General features: G+C 38.5%; 1 pseudogene; it reads left to right on the forward strand.

Moving 5' to 3' along the window:
- The first annotated feature begins 6,056 nt into the window (after nucleotides 1–6,056).
- On the forward strand, nucleotides 6,057–9,624 carry LOC141657628 (uncharacterized; annotated as a pseudogene).
- Nucleotides 9,625–10,096: the final 472 nt, after the last annotated feature.

Raw genomic sequence — 10,096 nt, forward strand, 5'->3', positions numbered from 1 at the left:
GGAAGATTCCTGCAAAAACAATATCGCGTGTCGATTCCCAAACCAAGTTCGGAATTCGTCACTGGTTATCGTACTCACTTCTATATCACCATTATTATTCAAACATATCATACCGTCTCATCGGACAAGATTCATATCATGATACGCTACAACAAATTCACACAACACGGTTTACCTGCTACCGAGTCACTCATATACACAATTACATCATCATATCATATCTAAACTCGTTTTACCACATTGCCAGCAAACTTATGCTCACGTCAATTTAAAACATATAAATAACGATAATTATTCTTCCATATGTCATTCAAATGTATATTCCACATAGACAATTTAAAGCATATCATGCTCCAATTTCCACATAAACAAATTATTCTACACAAAGTATTCACCACGCAAGCGGAAATTTTTAGCCATAAAACATTGTACAAATGCATCACTATCTGCTATTTCTCATATTATGACTCAACACTTCTTTAACTATTATCACTATAGCTACCGTAGGACTTATAAACTCATATAGGATCACCATAACCAACCACCTTAAGCAGACACCATCATGATCACTTCTCATATTACGGCATACACTTCCACACTTTTCACGCATTTCTATTGAATAAAACATTTTACGTTTCTCATAGTCATCGCACAAGCTCACTAATTCTACCAAAACTTCACCATACACAATCCAAACGCAACTATCATGCCCATACCAACTTTAACAAAGACTCAACCACAGATAGTTCCGACGCAATCAACATACACATTACATACATACACACGGACTCCACATTCCCATACCCAGTGGCTGGCTTAGGTACAATGGGGCCAAGATTTTAAAATGAGGGCGCCTTCTCACCCAAAATCTAGCATCAGCTGGGGCTCCCATTATACATACACCAGGTTCATTTTATTAGACTCACTACGTTCATTATATTCAATTGTTAGAGGTTCCAAAATCGTCGCTCTGATACCACTTTGTAACACCCCCATATTCAGAGGAGCCTTAACTAGGCCTTCCTTAGCATATAAGGGCATTACCATCTCGGTTGCCCGAGGTAAGTAATCATCAAAAGTCGATAAAAGAACAATTATAGTTATATTACAAGCGTTACAACCAACTTAACAAATAAAGATACAACTCATCAACTATACTCTGTCGCTATCACAACTCGTGAAGACTCATCCCTGCCAGGACTCCCGCTATCAACCACACCAACACCTGCTAAGACTGACTGCTCACCATAAGGGATCACGTCATGACACATAAACAAACAAGACAACCACACAAGGTCAGTAACTGAGATCACAAGACTCTACATAGACCAACAACAATTATCAATACCATACAAACACAACCAATCACACACACAATCACACCCACACCAATCCATCTCCGTCACCGACTGTCCACTGGACCAGCCCTGCCAGTGGGGGACCGCAGCCGTACCCACCAAATCCCCGCTCATCATACCGAGCGATAACCATGTCCCATTAATGTGCACATCCCCTCCCGTGGCGGGTTCCACGGAGGGCGAAACTAGGGCGTGAAGCCACTCCCGCAAGTGACTCCACTCAGCCGAGGGCGCACCTCGAGAACCAGAGACAAACAATCACAGACATCTGCAATATAACAACAACCAACAAACTGTATACACCAACCGAATACCGCATATACGCTGCCACACAACACGACTACAACACAACAATCACGACACAACAACCGACACACTAGACCATCCATAAAAACTGAGTAGGCGAACCTACCTTTAAGCAACTGCAACCATTCCACGCTCATACACGCAAAACCCAGCAATTAAGCAACACCTATACACACAATACAACCATCTATTACCTACTAAGCAAACCCTAACTGAAAACACAAGGCATAGATGATGATGACGACATACCTAGTAGAGGAGAACTTGGCAAAGGACCGCTACCCGACTCAAGCTACGCACTCCTAAGGCATAAGGACCTTCAAGGGCTTCCATGGAGGTTATATGGTGAAGGGAAAGGAAAGAGGCGACCTAGGGATCTGAAGAAGTGAGGCGGAAATGATTTGCGGATATAACAAAACACGATTATAAACCCTCGCTGAAAACCCGTTACTCGATCGAGTGGCCTACCTACTCGATCGAGTGTCCCCTACTCGATCGAGTATCTAAGCTACTCGATCGAGTAGCCTCTACTCTATCGAGTACCACCCTTAACTCAAAACACAGGATAACTTTGGTACGCACTTCTAAGGACTATTACCGCTGTCAAGGTCAGTCAACGCTGGTCAACGGGTCTCTAAAAGGGCGGGTATTACAAGTTGAATGTTAGTAATCTGATTAACAATATCATTATTCACTAAACTGGATAATTTACAAACATCCCATTGTTTGTCTAAGGTTATAAAATCTTTAACCAAAAGATTGGGATCACGGTTACTATCATCATCAACCATACTGCTTGTAAGTGGGTGTGAAAAAACCCAATTATCAGACCAAAACTTAATGTTGCTACCATTACCTACCTGCCATCTTAGTCCTTTTCTAAAGAGATCTCGAAGACTCATAAGCTTACGCCATTGCCAAGAGGATAGTGAGTTTGGCTTATGGTCAAAAAGTGAACAATTTCTCAAGTATTTTTTAGTTATCACTTTGACCCATATATTTTCCTTATCCATAAGAATTTTCCATAAGAGTTTCATTTGGAGAGCTTTGTTAGCTGCTTCAGACGTTTTTATTCCTAGTCCACCCAAAGATTTCGGTAAACATACTTTTTACCAACCAATCAAATTAGGGGATCGTTGAGAAGGATTCTTGTTCTAGAGAAAATCTCTATTAATCTTATCCAATATTTTATGGATTGACGAGGGAAGAAGGAAGCTTTGCATTTGAAAAGTTCCTTTTGAGGCTAAATTTGCATTGATCAGAACAAGTCTACCTGCTTGTGATAAAGAATTCGCTTTCCATTTTGATAATTGATTATGAGAAGAATGAATAATACTGTCGAAGGTATTTTTAGTAACTCTACTATCAATGATAGGACATCCTAAGTACTTACCTGGGTGAGCTTCCTCGTTCATACGGAGAATACCTCTAAAGGATTCTTGAAAAGGCCGGTCAATATTTCTAGTGCATTGAAAGGTGGATTTGTCAAAATTGATAAATTGTCCTGATATCGTGCAGAATTTATCTAAAATAGATTTAATGGTTCTACAACTCTGATTTGAGGCTTTAGCGAAAATAATAGTATCATCCGCAAAAGTGAGAAAATGGATTTTCTCCACCCCAGATCCAATTCTAATACCAATATCACTAGAACTAAGATCACTATTTTTTTGTAGAGATCTTGCTAAACTCTCGGCGCACATAATGAATATATACGGCGAGAGTGGGTCTCCCTGTCTAATGCCTCGAGTGGGTGTAAAACGTCACCCTGTTCCATTTACTAACATCGAGAACGAGACAGTTTTTATACATTCCATGATCCATGAAATCCAAATATCATTGAAACCCATTTGTCTAAAAGTTTCCTCAATAAAGTTCCATTCTAGTCGGTCATAGGCTTTCTCCATATCAAGTTTAATAGCAATCCAGCCACCTTTACCTTTTTTACGCTTAAAAGAGTTGAAAATTTCGTGGGCAAGAAGGATATTATCTTGAATAAAACGATTAGGTGTAAAAGCACCTTGAAAAGGGTGGATAATCTTATGCAAGACACTACGAAGACGAGTGGCCAAAATTTTCGAAATAATTTTATAGATTGTTGAGCAAAGACTAATAGGGCGGAAATGATTTGTTGTTTGAGGATTATCAATTTTAGGAATTAATGCTATGAAAGTATGATTTATTTCTTTTAATAATTTACTCGAATGGAAAAAAGCTAGAACTGCTTTAGTTACAGAATTTCCTACAATATCCCAATATTTTTGAAAGAACTCTATAGGGAAACTATCAGGACCTAGATCTGGGTTTTTTAGATCCTGACCTAGATCCAGATTAGCAAGATTAGCATGACTAGCATGACTAACAGAAGACTCATTTGTTTCAAAGACCATTTTTTCTTTGCCTTTCCTTGTATTCATTTGCTCAGATTCTTTAGCTTTATTAGGGACCTCAGATGGTTCCCTAATAACAATTGCATTTGATGCAACTCTATCCTTCTTTGGGATATTAGAATTGACATTTCATTTGTTTTTTTTCGAAGGGTTCAGAGGTACTTTCTTATAAGGAGCTTTAACTTTCGTCTTAGGCACGCTCCTCATTGGGGCATGGATCACATCGGTCGTCTCGGCCGTGATACCATGCGATGCTACCCAAGAGGCCCTGGCCAAAATTGACTCAGAAAGTTCAAGCAACTTAGGATCTTTTTTAATAAAAATCTTATTTTCCCTTTTGGGGAGGGACAATAAAGGGCAGCCATCAATTATATGAGAGGGTGAACCACAGCAAGAACAACCAATAGGAAAGTCTTCGTACCATACAACAAAAGCATCCATGAGACCTCCGACAGTAGCAGTTTCAACATACGAGATTAAAGGGGCAGTCACGTTAACAGACACACAAGCTCTTGCAAACTTTATTTTAAATTTTTCTTCAGTGCAAATATCTAATTTAATAAGTGTGCCAACCTTATTAAGTTCAAAGAGTTTACAGATAGGGACAAAGCTAGCTAACTCGATTGGGAAGCGGGGAAGTCTAACCTACACGTCAGCATGAGTAATAGACTCACAAAACGGATCGAACATAGGTCTCCAAGGATTTATGACAAATAAGTCACCTTGAACATGCCATGGTATATCACGCCAAATTCGATCCTTATCGTTAGGGTTAGCACATTTAATTAGCACCCATTGATTACCCATGTCTAAAAAATCGATACTACCAGCAGCAAAATTCCATTCAATTCTAAGACGAGCAATGACAAGTTTATAATCCACAGAGGTTTGTAACATTTGACCAACCAGGCAAGACTTAGTTAACTTAAAAATTTCATCTTTCACTTCGGGAAGATCATGAATAGCAAAAGAATGACCTGCGAGACGGTCTGTTTCATGCTCGACATGAGCAACTGGTATCTCTGAATGTTGAGTCACCGGCTGGTCCCTCTCAGGAACGTCCATAAAGGAGTTCGAGGGTCCAGCCTCGTCAACCAGAGTTACAGAAGGAGGAGGGTCATTACCTAAAAGAGCATTCATAAAACTTAAATTTGACTCCATTACAAAAAACAGAACAGACTTTAACAGAAAAGTACTAAAAAAGAAAGGCTTTGATAGAAGAGTGGAGAGAGTTGCAATAACTTCTGTCACTAAACTAGTTCTTATATAGGCAGCAATAAAGGAAATACTAAAGGGTGAGAGAACAAACCCGGGCAAAAGGAAATGGAAGGATAAAACACCCCCGGATGAAAGGGGAGATGTTGGAAGTCCTACCACAAAACCGAGAGAAAAAGAGAAGGCTTCAACAGTAGATCGCAGGAAAACCTTTGGGTAGAAGCCAAAGACCAGATCACAAAGATAAGGAACCCATATCTTCCCTAGCAGATAAAAGAAGAAAGACCAAAGGTTAAGGACTCGCTTGACGACAACCTCGCTTAAAGTCAGCACAACCACTACTTTTTTCACAAAGGAAAAGGAAAAATCGGCTGAGAATGAGACCCAGAAATCTGGGTAGCAGGTTTCAATGGTCAAAAAATTGTTCTGAGAAGGGGATCTACCAAATCTCAAGTTAATTTGGTATTGGGAAAGAGGAAACCTATAAGAAAATTGGCTAATAGATTGATTAGGGTTTGTGATTCTGAGATAAAGGCATCGATTAATTGAATTTGGGGCAAATTGGCCTATCGTTCTAGATTTTGCCTTTTTTTTCTTTTTTTTTGATTTTTTCCATCTCTCTAGAATGTAGAGAGAGAGAGTGCTTTGTCGAGTTCTCTCTCTTGTTTGGTGAAGGTGACAAATGGGAGGGGTACACCCGGAATAAGGGAAAAAAAAGTGCGAGATTGAGTAAAATCTTGTGCGGGATTTAGCATGTCCCTTTAAAAAAAAGAGTGAAGAATAATAAAGATGGAGCCAAACCGAGTTTGCCCCGACCATCACAATTCACAAACCGCCACTCTCGCACTCGTCTCTACCGCTCTCCTTCCGTTTCAGTTTTGTCGAGGTGCATTCCCCCCTCCCTCTTTTTATGTATTTCTCAAACTTTATTATTAAGAACGGTAATTTATGGAATATATTTATGTCTCGTTTTGGTGTCAAAATATGAAATTAGGGTGAATTTATTTTCTCCTGTTACTGTTTTCTGTATCCTTGGTTTGCTGCCATAGTCCTTCGATCGGATAGAAGGTCGAGGTTATCCGTTGGTGTGTAGACATATCCGTCTTATGATTAAAACGAGTCAAATAGAAACCCATTTGTATTATAAGTATTATGATTACATGGAAAGATTCGAGCTTTGCCAAAATGGGGATTTGAGGATGCGTTGAGGGTTTCATAGCGGGAGAAATTATGCTAGTCGACAGTGGGAGAGGAATCTGTCATCTGCGGTGTTAGGGGTCGACGTTCGTAGTGGGGATTGCTAACTTAGGATTGCCAAAATGGGATTTGAAGGTGCGTTGAGCTTTACCAATGTCGACAGATTCCTCTCCCACTGCCAACAGATTCCACTTATGGCCTGTTTGGCTACACAAGGGGATTTCATTCTTAAATCTACATTTGGGACAAATTTCCTGTTTGGAGAGTTAGCAATATTTGGATTTGGATTTCTATCAAATCCTGTCAAATTCTAAGCTTAAGAAAAAAGGTTCATTTCAAATACCACCCTCACCCCCACGTATTTACATATGCCATGGCTCCATCTCTCTCCTCTGTTCTTCAACACCTACACACGATTACAACAATATCTCCGCCGCGCAATCATACATCGAACTCTATGCAGTACCAATTGTGCAATATAAGAGTTTTAATTTTATTCTCATGAATTTTCAAGTTGATTATCAAGAGTTTTATCGTTCTTCAAAATTTGATTTCATGCTACTAAAACACAAACTTGTATAAAGTAGTTTTAAGTGTCTATTCAATTACTTTTCAATGTTTTTATTCATCTCCTGTGATTTAAGAGGCAAAATTTAGGGGTTTTTGGGGTGAATTTTCGGAAAATTAGGGTTCTTATTTTGTTTTGATGCTTATGGTTTTCAGTTATGACGCTCAATTTTTTTTTTTGATGATACAACAAATTGTAGTTTGCATTGTTAAAATGACAGCAAAGATTAAGATAGATCATGAATTTGTTAGCTTTTTTAAATGTATCATTGAGTACAAATTCGGATTTTGAAATTTCAAAAATTCCCAAACAATAAATTTGGAATTCATAAATATAGATTCAAAAAATCACAATCTATCCAAACGATTAATTTGGATTAGATTTCATGATTTGGAAATTTTGATTTCAAATGAAATATAAGTTCCCAAACACTACCTTATCAAATACAAATACTTCTTTAAGAAAGCACTAGAAAAACTGCCTTTTCCTTCTCCTCATCCTTCTCCACCCCTAATCGGGTAAGTACCATCTAGGGGCGGATCCAGGAATGTGACTTACAATGGGCTGATTTAAAATTTCATAAATTTATACGAAGACTACTTGTTATTTTGAATTTTGCGGAACGTTCAATGCCACTTTTGTTTTTTATTTACACAATATTTTCGATTTTTTAACTGGTGAACTTATAAAAAAGTTGGTGCCATCCTTTCGTTACATGATGTTTTAGATGTGAGACCGATTGATTTCATATAACAATTCTTTGAAAATATGTTTTTTTTTCCATTACAATTGTAACGATTTCTTTTTTAAGAGTACATTTTGGGAAAAAAATATTGCCGACTCCGACACATTTGTGTTGGGATAGTAATATTTGTTCATAAATTTGACAGATAACAAAATAATGGTGGACTTTTCAATGTTTCCGAAAATGCTCTTCCAACCACATTGCTACAAGGGGGCAGTGATTCTATAAACAACTAAAAATTATTTATCTAAATTTTACCTCTGGCTTGACTCTTGAGCCCACATAGCCTTAATTGTATAGGTAGTAAAATAAGTGCCAGTGGTACCATCTGAGACTCATTTCGGTAGTAAAATAAGTACCTTTGGGTTTGATTGTTCTGGGTAAAATCGATTTCTTTGCCGTAATTGTATAGGTGAGGGAATCAATGACCTGAAAGCCAATTCTTAGTAACTTGAGGTTTGATTGTTATTGCTGAAATCAATTTTATTTGGCTTAATTGTATAGGTGAAGTAATCGACAACTCGAAAGCCGATTTTAGATGGCTCCTTGTTTGTTTAATTTTTGAGTTAATTGTTGATTTTGCTGTCGGATGTTGGGTGCTGAAAGTTTGGCATTTATGTTGGCTTTGAAGTTTGAATGTTGTAATAAAGTTGTGTCCACAAGTTTAAGGCTGAACTTATCGTCCTGTTATGTGTGTCCTTAGACTGATGATTTCCTTTTAGCTCTTCTGTATTTTGTTATTGGTTCTTGATTGTTGCTCCATCTGCTTTCATTTCAGCAAATGAAGCAAGAGGAAATTAGCCGTTGCCAGATTCGAGAGTGGTATCCAGAATTTAACACGGTTTCTATAAAAACCATCTTTCATGAACTTCCAGAATCGTCTATTCATTACTTAACTGAAGATTCAGGACCCTTACTACTCCCTGTCTGTTTCAAATGATGATGTGTTCCCTAACAGAATTCATAATCCTGAAGTGTCCGAGGGATCTGGGGACGAATCAGAGCAACCTTCACCTCCACCATCATTCCCAGAACTTGAGTTGAACATCAACGAGTCAATTGAATCCCTAGGTGGTGCCGTCTTTCCTAAGCTTAATTGGAGTTCTCCGAAAGACGCTGCTTGGATTAGCCCAACTGGGAACCTTAAATGCACATCTTTTAGTGACATAGGCACATAGCTCTCTTACTATGGTCATCTGATTCACTGGTCCATGACTTGTGCCACGCTTATGATTCATGCAATGACAAGACTTTGTCAAGGTGCTCTTCGGAAATGGTACCCATCTGTCAGACCTGAGATGGAATTTCGTTGTTTTGTTCATGATCAGCAACTCGTTGGGATTTTTCAACGGGAGGTCGCTGGTTTTTATCCTACTCTCCTTGACAAGAAAAATGAACTCAAAGAGCTGATCGAGGATTTTTTCATCAAAAACATTCAAGAAAGGTTCAAGTCCGATGATTACACATTTGATGTTTATGTTACAAACGAGAAAAGGGTGAAGTTGATTGATTTCAATCCGTGGGCCGCCTTTACATTGCCTTGACTGTTTAGCTGGGAGGAATTGGAGCAAAGTCAGGTAGCCGAGGATGTCAAATTTAGAATTGTGGATAGTCAATGTAGTGTACTTCCGGGTTTGAAGACTGCAGTGCAGCAGTGCTTTACGATTATACAGATATGAGCTCAGGGAGTGGTTGGGACCAATTTCTGATAAATGCAAACCAAGAGTTGCAGCAACAAATCCGGTCTCCTGAAGCAGGTGCATAGTAGTCGTCTGGTCTCTCGAGCTTTCCGGTTATGCTCAAAGCACCCACATGCATTTTTCGAACATTCTGAGTCATTTTTTGGCGGAGGTTCATTCAGAGTTTTGGTGTCTTTTAAGTTGTTGGAATTCATAGTAGTCTAGTAGTTAAAACTTGGTACTCCGTACATAGTTATCTTTAGACGCACAGGAAATGAAGTTATTTTCTTGCTTTCTCATCTATTTTCTCATTCCTGCTCTTCTCCCAATTGGTTCATTGTAGACAAGTTGGTTCATAGTGTTCAGCCCAATTGGTCATCACTAATTTATTTCCCCCTCCAAACATAGATGGCAATTGTTCACATGAGCAATTAGGTAGCCTATGTCCTCTTTTTATCTACTTCACAACAAGTTGAATCAATGAAAAAGTTACCTTGTCATAAGTCATACTTCGTAACACATTAGTTTGACATTTCACTATAGCTTAACGATGTGTGTTCTTCACAAAGATATCGTATTATACGCTCGGTCCTAAAAACTTAAAAAGGTTACAAACAAAAACTTAGGTGGGACCATCT

Source organism: Silene latifolia, chromosome 1, assembly GCF_048544455.1.
Source record: "Silene latifolia isolate original U9 population chromosome 1, ASM4854445v1, whole genome shotgun sequence".
NCBI classification, from domain to species: domain Eukaryota; kingdom Viridiplantae; phylum Streptophyta; class Magnoliopsida; order Caryophyllales; family Caryophyllaceae; genus Silene; species Silene latifolia.